Source organism: Triticum dicoccoides, chromosome 5B, assembly GCF_002162155.2.
Source record: "Triticum dicoccoides isolate Atlit2015 ecotype Zavitan chromosome 5B, WEW_v2.0, whole genome shotgun sequence".
Lineage (NCBI taxonomy): Eukaryota > Viridiplantae > Streptophyta > Magnoliopsida > Poales > Poaceae > Triticum > Triticum dicoccoides.
This window is the reverse complement of record NC_041389.1, coordinates 413613533-413627378: the sequence shown is the minus strand read 5'-3', so window position 1 is coordinate 413627378 and position 13846 is coordinate 413613533.

Below are 13846 nucleotides of genomic sequence, written 5' to 3'. Positions count from 1 at the left end.
CGCCGCGCTCCGGCGACCTCGCCCCGCCGGCGCACCAGCGCTCCGGCCATCGCCGGCCTCCTGCTCCGCTCGCCGCCTCCCCGTGTGGATCCGGTCGGGCCGGACCGGATCCAGCCGTCCCCTCCTCCGGCGAGTTTCCCCGACCTCCCCGGCCCCGTCCCCAACAACTCCGGCCGCCGGCCCCTCGGATCCGGCGAGATCCGCCACCGCTTCGTTTTCCGCGCGAATCCTAGGTTGACCCTGAATTTTGCCAGTCCCGGTAATATTTGCATTTTGATCCCCTGTTCATCGTATCATAACTCTTTGCATACTACTCCGTTTTGTGTGTGCTATATGTCAAAATGTTTGTTGTTAGATGCTATTCATTTCAATCCATTGTGTCATGCTTGTTTGAGTTCATCTTGATGCCTGAATCATCGTTGGAAGAGTGCTATATGATGTTAGTCTGCTGAAACTGTTATAACTTGGTGTTTTATCATTTTTGTTGCATTTGATGTGTTCATCATATGAGCATGAGCTCTACATGTGTTTTGAACTACATCATGCCATCTTTATAGGGGTGCCATCCATGTATTTGTGTGATTTTCCTAGCGAGTGCATCAAGCTTGTTAAGTAGGGTACTTGCTGTTACTGTTTTGCTAGGCTGAATCTGTTATTTCGTGATGCTATGTAAACCTGCTGCTACAGGTCATTCTATGCATAATCTAGAGATGTTCACTAAGGATGTTTTGTTATACATATCATGATCTATATATCCAGGCCCCTGGTTGAATTGATAGCTTGCTGTAGATTGTTCATATCTTGCTCTCAAATTGCTTAATAATATTGCTGTTAGCCTGTCAACATTAAGATCAGTTTTTGCATGAGCTTTGCTAGTGATCCATGCACCCTATGAACTTGATATTGCCATGCTTAGCATCATAAACATGTATGCTTATTGTTGGTCACCTTTTCATGCCATGTAATGATCTGTGGTGAGTGGTACAAGCTCACCAACATGCCTACTTATCGTTGTTCCTGCCATGTTTGAATCTGTCATATCATTTGCCATGTTTACATGGATGCCATCATATCTTCTGATCCTTTTTGTCTCATGGTCAGTAAGGGAATTTTGTTCTATGCAATTAGTAGGTTCATGCCATGCCTTTGTTTGTCATGATAAGTTCCTGTAACATGTTGTTTGATAGCTCTAAACATTGCAACCTGATGTTATTTCTGCAAAGTCTGAAACTGTTATTATATGCAATCTTGCCATGTCTTTTTGAGCATGTTCTATTGATTTCTGGAGATAGTTCAGTGTTCATGTTTTGTTATGCTTTACCTGTACATCATGTCCATTCCTTTTTTTTCTTGTTGTTGTCCTGTAGCATGTTGTTTTGATGCTTGCATTATGCCTAGTTGCTGTTTTGGACAGCTTGTCCTTTAAACCTGTATAGAGTGCATGTGTTGAACCGTTGCTCCGTTTTGAGTGTGATATATATGAAACTTGCTTAGAATTGCATATAGTTTCATATTATCATGTTGCATCCTTGTTTTGAGGTCTTTTCTTGATGTTTGGATGCATTTAGCATCAATGCCATGTTTAACTTGTTTTGCTCATATCTTCTAGGTTGTAGCTCCGAACTAAATGAACTTTATATGTAACTTGACTAGAATCTCGTGTAGATCATCTTGGTGTATCTTAACTTGCTGTTTAACAACTTGAACATAAGGTTTATTCAGATCTGGACCAATTTTGAAATCTGCATATGAGGACTTACCCGATTTGTTATATGTTGTTTCCGGCCTCATTTAAACTTGCCTTGATGTGTTGCTCTTGTTTGCATCATCTCTTGCCATGAGTAGCTTCATGTAGCCTTGTCATGCATCATGCTTGGTTGTGCATCTTGTCTTGCCTATGTGTGGTGTGTTTACCATGTTGTGTGTTTCTTCTCGATAGTTCCTGTTTCGTTGCGATCGTGAGTATTCGTTCGTCTACACTTGGTTCAGCTTCATCCGTTCATCTTCTTCATGGACTCGTTCTTCTTCCTAGCGGGATTTCAGGCAAGATGACCACTACCCTGGATCTTACCACTATCATTGCTATGCTAGTTGCTTCGTTCTATCGCTATGCTGCGCTACCTATCACTTGCTCTTCAAGCCTCCCAAATTGCCATGTCAGCCTCTAACCTTTTCACCCTTCCTAGCAAACCGTTGCTTGGCTATGTTACCGCTTTTGCTCAGCCCCTCTTATAGGGTTGTTAGTTGCAGGTGAAGTTGAAGATTGCTCCATGGTTGACAGGATTATGTTGGGATATCACAATATCTCTTATTTAATTAATGCATCTATATACTTGGTAAAGGGTGGAAGACTCGGCCTTATGCCTGGTGTTTTGTTCCACTCTTGCCGCCCTAGTTTCTGTCATACTGGTGTTATGTTCCCGGATTTTTGCGTCCCTTACGCGGTTGGGTGATTTATGGGACCCCCTTGACAGTTCGCTTTGAATAAAACTCCTCCAGCAAGGCCCAACCTTGGTTTTACCATTTGCCTCACCTAGCCCTTTTTCCCTTGGGTTTCCGGAGACCAAGGGTCATCTTTATTTACCCCCCGGGGCCAGTGATCGTCGTGAGTGTTGGTCCAACCAGTCAGCCGCCGGTGGTCACCAGGGGTAACTCTGGGCTGGCCTACCGGAAGTTTGGACAATCCGGTGTGCCCTGAGAACGAGATATGTGCAGCTCCTATCAGGATTTGTCGGCACATTCGGGTGGCTTTGCTGGTCTTGTTTCACCATTGTCGAAATGTCTTGTAACCGGGATTCCGTGTCTGATCGGGTTTTCCTGGGAGAAGGAATATCCTTCGTTGACCGCGAGAGCTTGTGATGGGCTAAGTTGGGACACCCCTGCAGGGTATAAACTTTTGAAAGCCGTGCCCGCGGTTATGGGCAGATGGGAATTTGTTAATGTCCGGTTGTAGATAACTTGACACCAGATCCGATTTAAAACGCATCAACCGTGTGTTGGTCTCTTTTTGGCGGAGTTCGGGAAGTGAACACAGTTTTGGGTTATGTTTAACGTAAGTAGGAGTTCAGGATCACTTCTTGATCATTGCTAGCTTCACGACCATTCCGCTTGCTCTCTTCTCGCTCTTATTTGCGTATGTTAGCCACCATATATGCTTAATCGCTGCTGCAACCTCACCACTTTACCCCTTCCTTTCCCTTTAAGCTTTGCTAGTCTTGATACCCATGGTAATGGGATTGCTGAGTCCTCGTGGCTCACGGGTTACTACAACAACAGTTGCAGGTACAGGTTATGCGATGATCTTGACGCGAGAGCGATGCTACTTGTTTTGGAGTTCTTCTTCTGCTTCTTCTTCGATCAGGGGATAGGTTCCAGGTCGGCAGCCTGGGCTAGCAGGGTGGATGTCGTTTGAGTTTCTGTTTGTGTCTCATCTGTAGTCGTATGATGATTGTATGTATGATGATGTTGTATTCGTGTGGCATTGTATGCCTTTTGTATGTATCCCCATCTATTATGTAATGTTGATGTAATGATATCCACCTTGCAAAAGCGTTTCAATATACGGTTCTATCCTTGGTGGGACCTTCAAGTCTCTTTAGGATAGTATCGCATATTGGGCGTGACAGCAGCGAGGCGCCACCATCGACGTACATGGCTTCTGTGGCTTTCTGGAACTCGTGGTCGCTGGACTCATTGTCCTCATCATGATCATCATCTTCCCGCTTCTTGTTGCGGCCCCGGGCGGGCCTCTCCTGCTGATTATCTTTGCCGCGATGGCCTCCTTGGCCGCCACGCTTCTTGCCGGATCCCTCGGCACCCTTTTGGCCCTTCTCCTTGGCCCGCCACTCATACTCGGCTTTCTGCTTCTTAGCGAGCAGCTCCACCTGCCGGCAGTTCTGGAGAATGTGGCCTTTGGTGCGGTGGATCCTGCAATACTGCTTGTTGGAGCCCCCTGGCTTACGGGTAGCCGCCAAGGCCCGCCAAGCGGCACACCCGACAACCTCCTTGCCTGGGTCACTTGCCTTGGGTTTCTTGGTGGTGCAGGTGTCGTCGGACCCCTCAACGGCAAGCACGGTCTTGCCGCTGTGCTTCCTATTACAGCGCCGACCCTTCTTCGCCGGGGTGGCGGTATCATCCGTGGAGTCGGTTTCCACGCCGACATCTTTGCCGGGGTACTTCCTTCCCTCTTCAGCGCGAGCGCACTGATTGGCCAGAATATAAAGTTCGGCCACATCCCTGACCTTGTTCATTGCCAGCTCTTCACGCATCTTACGATTGTGCACATTCTGATGGACGCACTGATCATGGCAGCAGGATGAATGTCGGGGATGTTGTACTGCACTCGGCTGAACCTTTGGATGTACTTGCGCAAGTTTTCTCCTTCCTTCTAGGGGATGATATGCGGATCACTCGCCTGGCCATGAGCTTGGTGCCCCCCGGTAAAGGCGCCAACAAACTCATGACACAGATCCGCCCAAGAAGAAATGGAGTCTACCGGCAAGTGCATCAACCATGAGATAACATTGGGCTTGAGTGCCAACGGAAAGTAATTGGCAAGCACCTTGTCGTCGCAGGCCCCAGCAGCTTGCATCGCGATGGTGTAGATGCTGAGGAACTCCGACGGGTGAGTCTTGCCGTTGTACTTTTCGGCAACATCGGGCTTGAACGTGTGGTGGGAGGGCCACTGGAACTACCGTAGCTCACGGGTGAAGGCCGGACAACCCACCTCATAAGGTAGGCCACCGTAGCCTCCCGGTGCTGGGTGGTCCGTAGTGGGCCCTGTCCGCCTGTCCGACTGGTGGCGCGCGTCATGCCTACGCTCGATGGTGGTTCGAGCATCTTCATGAACTCGCTCCCGAAGAACTTGGCATTGGTCGTGGTGGGTTCGCGGGTCGGACGATGCTATGGAGATATCATAACGAGCGTCGTCGTGACGGACCGACACCCGCGGTGGTCAGGATGGAGGGGTGGAGTGCATCTTGGCCGCATCGCCTCCGGCCCGGCCTCCACTGGCATGCAGTGACCCGACGGAGCGACGGCCTACGGGTCCCGCCGGCCGCAACTCATCGTTGTTGGTGATGCCGACGAGGCTCCGGATGATGGCCCTCCATTCATCGAGCTTCTCCGCGGCGGGAGGAAAATCGAGGAGCAGCTGCGCGTGTGCTAGGGCTGATGCTAGCGTGGGCAGCGACGAGAGCTGTGTGGACCGCGATGCGCCTCGACTTCTAACCGCGTTAGAAGGAGCCGCGTCATGGCCCTGCAGACATTCGCCACCCCCGTCAGCACCTCGGCACGCATGTTGGCCCTCTTCATCATGTGATGGGTGCATGGGACTCTTTCCAGGGCGGCGCGCAGGGTCACCAGCCGTGTGGCACTGCTCATCGCGCACAACCTGAGAAGAGCGCTCCGTGAGCGCCGGTGTTGGCGCCTTGGAGGCCGCCGCGCCACTGTCTAGCGGCACGACAGCACCCCTCGAGGGCCCCGCACCTCCTGCGAGGGGCCCAACTCCATCTCCGGAGCCCGCGATACGCAGCTCGTCGCCTGGCGTACGAACGACGCCGCTCACCAGTCCTGGACTGCCAGGGTGATGTGGATGTTCGCGGGCTGCGCCACGGGTTCTCTCGGCGACTGGCCCGCTACTGGTCCGCACCGGTACTGGCAATCCGGTCCCGGACGAACTGATCACCGTGGTTGTCTTCTTCTTAGGAGCCATGGCGATGAAGAACAACTAGGCCAACTACTAGACCAAATTCTCACAATTGCGCCCCCTACCTGGCGCGCCAAAGATGTCGGTGGGAAACGACACCTATGGGATCACAAGAATCCCTACTATGGTTGCGGGGCATGGGGTTGTGAGAAGAGAAGGATTAGCAACTGGCACAAGGATCGTTCACCCAGGGTTAGGCCGCGAGGATGCGTAAAACCCTAGTCCTGCTTGGTGGATGTACTGAGTGTTCATGAGCTCTCTAACTAGCTACGGATGCGGCGTGGTTCGAAAGAGCGGAATCCTTTTCCTGTATGCCATGGGCCTCCTTTTATAGGCGGAAGGGGCTGCCACAGTGGCACACAGGAGGTGGAAAGAGCCTACAGTGTTGCGAGCTTATCACTCGTATTACAGGACAAGATGCATTTAATGCGTGGCTTAGGTGTCCATGTCGGTGGGAAACGACACCTATGGGATAACAAGAATCCCTACTACGGTTGCGGGGAGCGGGGTTGTGAGAAGAGCAGGATTAGCAATTGGCACAGGGATTGTTTACCCAGGTTCGGGCCGCGAGGATGCGTAAAACCCTAGTCCTGCTTGGTGGATGTATTGAGTGTTCTTGAGCTCCTGATCTAGCTATGGATGCGGCGTGGTTCGAAAGAGCCGAATCCTTTTCCTGTATGCCATGGGCCTCCTTTTATAGGCAGAAGGGGCTACCACAGTGGCACACAGGAGGTGGAAAGAGCCTACAGTGCTGCAAGCTTATCGCTCGTATTACAGGACAAGATGCATTTAATGCGTGGCTTAGGTGTCCCTTCACTTTATCGGGGACGGGAGTGAGGCCCGTCCCGTCCGTCGCCGCTCCTCCTCGCTTCGACACACACCCTGGCCAGCGATGCATGCAGTGCCATGTAGGCAGGCAAGCAACTGAGGTGGCACGATGGTGGAGTCTCCACGAAGATCTGCATGCCGCCACGTAGGTGCGTGCTGAGTTGCCCTGGAAGCTGCATGTTGCCACATAGGTGCGTGCCCAGCTGGTTGGGCTGGCAGCTGCATGTGAACGGCGGCGGGGAGTTGGTTGGTGCGGGCCTAGCAGTGGCCCTGCTGTCGCCTCTGGCAAGGGCCTTGTCGGGTGGCCCGACAAGGGTCCTTCCATGGTGCGCTGGCGTCCCCGGCAAGGATCTTGCCGGGGGTCTTGTGGGTTTCTTCGGTAAGGATCTTGACGGGGAGTTTTGCCCTCCAATCATCATCTGATCTTGAGTATTCTTTGTTTTCACAAAGATCTGCATGCCACCATGGAGGTTCCTCCCGAGCCCTGGTCCAACGTGGTTGTTGACATTGGAAACTGTGGGTTCAAGGGTGGCTTACTTCGCTGGTGTGGGCGAGCCACCCCGGCAAGGGGCCTACCGGGGCTGCGGAGGCTCCCCTAACAAGGGCCTTGCCGGGGAAACCTGCTTCGCCCGTCTGCACTTTGTGGCCTTGGTCCTCGATGTTGCCTTATTTGTCTTGAGCCTTCAGCTTCCTTCCGGCTTCCCTCCTTTGCCCTGCCATGTGCGGCCATGGCGCGTGGCTCCGACTGCCCGTGCACAAGTAAAGGGGTCAAAAGGAGAGCCCCCACTTTTGTACACCGACAACTTCCCTCTGTGAAGGGCCTTTATATTTACTTTTATGTTGAGTCATCACCCTCTTATTAAAAAGCACCCGCTGGAGAGCACCGCTGTCATTTGCATGCATTACTATTAGTTTATATTGGGTATGACTATGACTGGATCTCTTTTACCATGAATTACAATGTTTAGTCAGTCCTTGATCTTTAAAGGTGCTCTGCATTTATGTTTTGCGGTCTCAGAAAGGGCTAGCGAGATACCATCTTGTTATATCATATTATGATTATTTTTAGAAAGTGTTGTCATCCGAGATTTATTATTATTTCTCGCTACTTGATTATGCCATTGATATGAGTAAACGTGAGACCTAAGTGTTATTGTGAATATGGTTAGTTCACAATCTTTGCTGAAAACTTGAATGCTAGCTTTACACATTTGCAACAACAAGAGCAAATAGAGTTTGTAAAAGTTTTTCTTTATCCCTTTCAGTTTGTCAACTGAATTGCTTGAGGACAAGCAAAGGTTTAAGCTTGGGGGAGTTGATACGTCTCCGTCGCATCTACTTTTCCAATCACTTTTGCCCTTGTTTTGGACTCTACCTTGCATGATTTGAATGGAAGTAACCCGGACTGATGCTGTTTTCAGCAGAACTGCTATGGTGTTAGTTTTGTGCAGAAATAAAAGTTCTCGGAATGACCTGAAAATCTACAGAGCAACTTTTCAGAATTAATAAAAAATACTGGTGAAAGAATTAGTGTTAGGGGGCCCACACCCTGTCCATGAGGGTGGGGTGCGCGCCCCCTCCCCTAGGGCGCGCGCCCTGTCTTGTGGGGCCCTTGGACGTCCACCGACCTCAACTCCAACTCCATATATTGGCTTTCGCAGAGAAAAAAATCAGAGAAAAAGTTTCATCACGTTTTACAATACGGAGCCGCCGCCAAGCCCTAATCTCTCTCGGGAGGGCTGATTTGGAGTCCGTTCGGGGCTCCATAGAGGGGGATTCATCATCGTCGTCATCATCATCCATCCTCCATCACCAATTTCATGATGCTCATCGCCGTGCGTGAGTAATTCCATCATAGGCTTGCTAGACGGTGATGGGTTGGATGAGATTTACCATGTAATAAAGTTAGTATTGTTAGGGTTTGATCCCTAGTATCCACTATGTTCTGAGATTGATGTTGCTATGACTTTGCTATGCTTAATGCTTGTCACTAGGGCCCGAGTGCCATGATTTAAGATCTAAACCTATTATGTTTTCATGAATATATGTGAGTTCTTAATCCTATCTTGCAAGTCAATAGTCACCTATTATGTGTTATGATCCGACAACCCCGGAGTGACAATAATCGGGATACTTCTTGGTGATGACTATAGTTTGAGGAGTTCATGTATTCACTAAGTGCTAATGCTTTGCTCCGGTACTCTATTAAAAGGAGGCCTTAATATCCCTTAGTTTCCATTAGGACCCCGCTGCCACGGGAGGGTAGGACAAAAGATGTCATGCAAGTTCTTGTCCATAAGCACGTATGACTATACTCGGAATACATGCCTACATTACATTGATGAATTGGAGCTAGTTCTGTGTCACCCTATGTTATAACTATTACATGAGGAATCACATCCGACATAATTATCCATCACTGATCCAATGCCTACGAGCTTTTCACATATTGTGCTTTGCTTATTTACTTTACCGTTGCTACTGTTACAATCACTACAAAACTGCTACTGTTACTTTTGCCACTGTTACCGTTACTTCCATACTACTTTGCTACTAAATACTTTGTTGCAGATACTAAGTTATCCAGGTGTGGTTGAATTGACAACTCAACTTCTAATACTTGAGAATATTCTTTGGCTCCCCTTGTGTCGAATCAATAAATTTGGGTTGAATACTCTACCCTCAAAAACTATTGCGATCCCCTATACTTGTGGGTTATCAAGGTCGAGCCAAAAGCTTGACGCGTCTCGTGCGTAGTAGGCAGGAGTGTCCGGCGGGCCGCAAGGCTCGATGGCAGCGGTATCCAATGATGGAAGGGTGATCTCTCGCTGGGTGTAGATATCCACAAGACGCCATGGACTACCGGATTGGTGGATGAGGACGATCCAGTTGGCCTTCATGCCCGCCTAGTAGTGGCCGCGCATGAAGGACAGGTGGACGGGTAGTGGTAGCATGTCGAGGGGCACCACGACAACCTCCGTAGGATCGTCAAGTCGGTGTCTGGGCCACCTGCGAGGATCGGGCATCAGCAAGCAGGGTGTGTTGAAATGAGCCGTCCGGTTGCAGACGAGTAGACGGTACAAAGATACTGAGCATGCGGCCAGTCGGACGGTGTTGAGTAGGTCCATACGATTACAGGTCTGCTCCAAGAGAACATCAGGGAGGGAATTCCAATCGCGGCTCTGCATGTCAGTCAGTTCTGCCACTGGGGTTTTTGGTGCCTGCGAGCCAGCGGGGAAGTGGATTCGGGCGGGGAGCGAAGAAGCTTCTCCTCGTGTGGCTGAGCAGTGAGCGGGGGGATATGGTACGCGCGAGCTACCAAGGAAGATGGCGCGGGCGTGCGAGCAGTGAGCGCGGGTAAATGGTGTGCGGCCAACGATGGGAAGAGAGGAGGAAAAAGAAGAGAGGAGGAAGAAGAGTGGAAGACGGGGAAGAAAGTGCATTGAATCTCAATGCTACTAGTACTACTACTAGGATATACCGTCCTTCGGAGTGTAAATAGTTACACCGATGACAAGTGGGTCTACCACAAGCGGGCCCATATGTCAGTTAATGGAGGAAAGAGGTGCGTAGGTGTATTTCTGGAAGCGTGCTCTACTGGCAAACATGATGGCAGTACTGGGTAAGGCTGATTTAGTAACACCAACACGCTGGTTCAGCTTATTAATTAAGTGTCCCATCTGCTGCAGCGTGTATTGTCACTTCACTGTGAAGACTAGTTGAATAGTTGTATCTGACCGAGATGGGGAAATAATGGACCGCAAAGAGTTCCTTTCTACAGTATCCCTATGCCTCAACGCTCACTTCACTCATTTTGCTCTGTACATAGTCACTTGTTGAAATATCTAGAAAGACAAATACTCCGTATTTGGGAACAGAGGGAGGATTTTACTCCGTATTTGGGAACAGAGGGAGGATTTTACTCCGTATTTGGGAACAGAGGGAGTATCACCATATGGAGGGAACAAAGGAAGCTTGAAATATGAACATGTCAATGGGAGGGAGTAAGCCCTATGCATGCATGCATGCATGCAGCATGCATGCATGCAGCATGCAACACTCACACGTACACATGGACGCACACAACACTCACGCACCCATGCGGCACACAGCACACGACGCAACACACACGCTCACGCTCAAGTGCTTAACCTACTCCCTACGTCTGTGAAAGACCGTACATTTAGAGATTAACTCATTTACCAGGGCATAATTAACGCCCAAAAGTAGTAGACTTATGTGTGCATGTGACCATTGAGATAAGAAGATTAAATGCAGGCTGTTGCATGCTGTAATTAAGGATAGACATGTAGCCTATACCTAGAGCACAAGTTGGTGAATTAGTCAATCAATATTGATTTAGATTAAAGACTAAATGCATTGGAAGTGTAGATGTACATCATGTACTACACTGTTTGTTTTTAGCCGATGTACACTCTTTGTTGGAAGACGGAGGGAGTACACGTGCATGCACTCACATACACAGCCAGGGTGGTTCGCGCGCAAGGGTTGGACTCCTGTTGCGCCTGCATAAAGTTTTGTTTAACTAATTTCTTTGCTCTGCCAACTGACAGGTGGCACCCAGAAACCAGGTGACAATTTAACTAGTCAACAAAGTGCCACGTCGACTATGTGGCTGATTAGTAGGGTGCAATACGGTGCTCTACGATGAGCTAGTGATCGTATAATCACCACAAAACTATATATATATAGTGATTGTAAAGAGCGTATTGCTACATACGTTGACCGCCAGTGTATTTTCTTGTTTCAAATTAAGCCATATTAACCGGAAAGGACGCATTATGGACTAGTACTAGTACTGCTTTGATGTGTCCCGTCAACTCGCCGAACGAGGAGAAGCTTGCTTACTATGCCTCTCCCTCACCCACGCCCGCGGTGGTTCGTAGGACGAGGAGAGGGTCTTGACTACAATGCCCTCTCCCTCTCCCTCGCCCTCGCCCTCGCGGTGGACGTGCAGCAGTTCAATCGGTGTAAGATTGCCAGAAGCATATTGTACTGTAGTATCATCATTGTTGGACCTTCCGAAGAGGCGAAGAGCCAAGTGCAAGGTTCACACGAGTATGAACTGTTGAACCTCCCAAAGAGGAAAAGAGCCAAGCGCAAGGTTTTGTAGGAGTTGTTGTCCTAGTAGGAGTGTAGTAGTACAACTATAGCGAATGATGCTACTGTATGATGCCGCCACGTCACGTATATCCAAAGCTGTGCCACCTTTTTTTTTCTCAAAGAGCGTGTTGGAGCCCGTGCAACAACCAAACAAGTTGCATGTGCACATAGCACATTTACTAGTAATAAATTCTAAAGGACAAATGCCAGTATGCCACACAAGTTCATCTCCAATTCATGTGATAAATCTGTGCACGACTAGTCTACATATATTCACAACGCTATCGTTCACAATTTACCGTACTCCACTTACACGTTATAGATGGGCTACATGTCCTCCTCCAGGTTCCAGTCCCAGGTGTTCTTCATGGATGGCACGATCCATAGCGGTGGGCAACAGGAATCATTGTCGTAGCTTTCTAGTCCGGTTCCACATGATGGAGACTCATCGAAGCTGAAGCGGCACAAATCAGGGATAGCGTGTCCCAGCATGTCGTTCATCCGGCGGTGCACACTGAAGACACAACCATGCTTCATGAACGGCAGGCCTTCCGTTTCATGCATGGAAGGTGGCATACGCTTCACAATGGGGTAGCTGTCCCCAATGAAAAGAGAGTACTCTCCATGAGTGTTCCTCGGCACCCACGTAGCATCACAGGGGTCGAACTCGACGCCATTCATCTGGGACACGCGGCACCTCAGATCTGGACACATGGTGACGTACATAGTCAAGGTCCATGCATAATAATGTTGTGCTCAAATATGGTGGTCAGTAATACTGTGCAGCAAATAGTACTACTCCAGTATAGAGGAAGTAAAATAACCGGCTTATTATATATAGCCACTCTTGGCTACATGGATGAGATATTAAGACATGGAAAAACAAAAATGATGGCAGTTAGTGGGTTCAAGTCTTCAAGGGCCTATCTAGCTATACGCGTCCTCCAAGGTAAAAAGTACTCCTACTAGTACTAGTAAGTACTAGTACAACAATGAAAGAGAAGGCGAGAGGGTTAAAAAATGGAATACCTGGGTAGATGGTGACGGTCCGATCATGGTAGATTGTGTGACCATGTTGCACATCAGTGGTACCATGGGTAACGACTGCTAAGATAGTTGATCCCAATATGCCAAAGTCAACTACAAGGTTCCAGGTTAGACCGAATTGCGGATGCAAATGCACATCCAGGATCGGCGATCTTATTTTGATCGGGGGATGACTGGCCCCTGCAAAATAATGGAGTACCGTTAGGGATGCAAATGATGCATGGTTTGTGCATTCCGTTTGTAATCTCCCGTACCGTAGGATGGCAACCGGATGAAACAAGTCCCCTGGCTTGTCACCATGAAGATGCGGCCTAGATGGCGCACAACATCTTCGAACGTGTAGGGGTACAAATCCGCCGCCGCCAACATGCGCCAGCCTCTGCCGTTACTGCCTCTTGCATTGATGTCAATCCTTATGTCGAACACCGCGATGAGATAGTAATCGTTGCAGCCGCGTCGCTTTGTCGATGTGTCTGCAATTGCTATCTTCTTCAATCTCATGTAGGCATCATCATATGTATTCAAGCCCAGCTAGTACGGAAGGCCGATCCCAATGGTGGAGAAGGGGTCTACTGGAACGCCCACACTGCTGTGGATGATGTGAAAAATGATGGTGGTATCCTGATGGAGGTATGCAAGCCGATATTCGTTGGCACCGATCCAGACCTATATATAAGACGGTGGGCTGCGGAGAAATTACAGGATGGAAACGGAATAACTAAGTAGTACTACATGTTCAAACTCCATTACTGACCTGCTCATCAGACAAAATCCGACTACCTCTCAACGTCGGCAACTCTAGCGAAGTCAATGTGCAACCATGGCCAGGGAGCGGTGGACTGTTCGAAGGATTGTCCCATAGAAGAACCTTCTCCTCGAGGATGCATGGAAGACCAACAAGCATGGCCTTTCCCCAAGCCTGTTTAAGCACCGTCTTGAAAAAGTTGGTGCAGGAAGCACCGAGTCTTGCGGCGGTGAGGACGTCGGAGCGGCGTGTGATTTCTCCGAGAGGATCATCGTCCAAGGTCTCCTAGCTCCGATGAGGAGGGGAACCGCCTGGCGAATCCATGGGAGCAGCGACGAACTGCCTTCTCTTCGGGGGAGGGGAACTAGCGAGGAGGAGATAAGAGCGTAGTAATC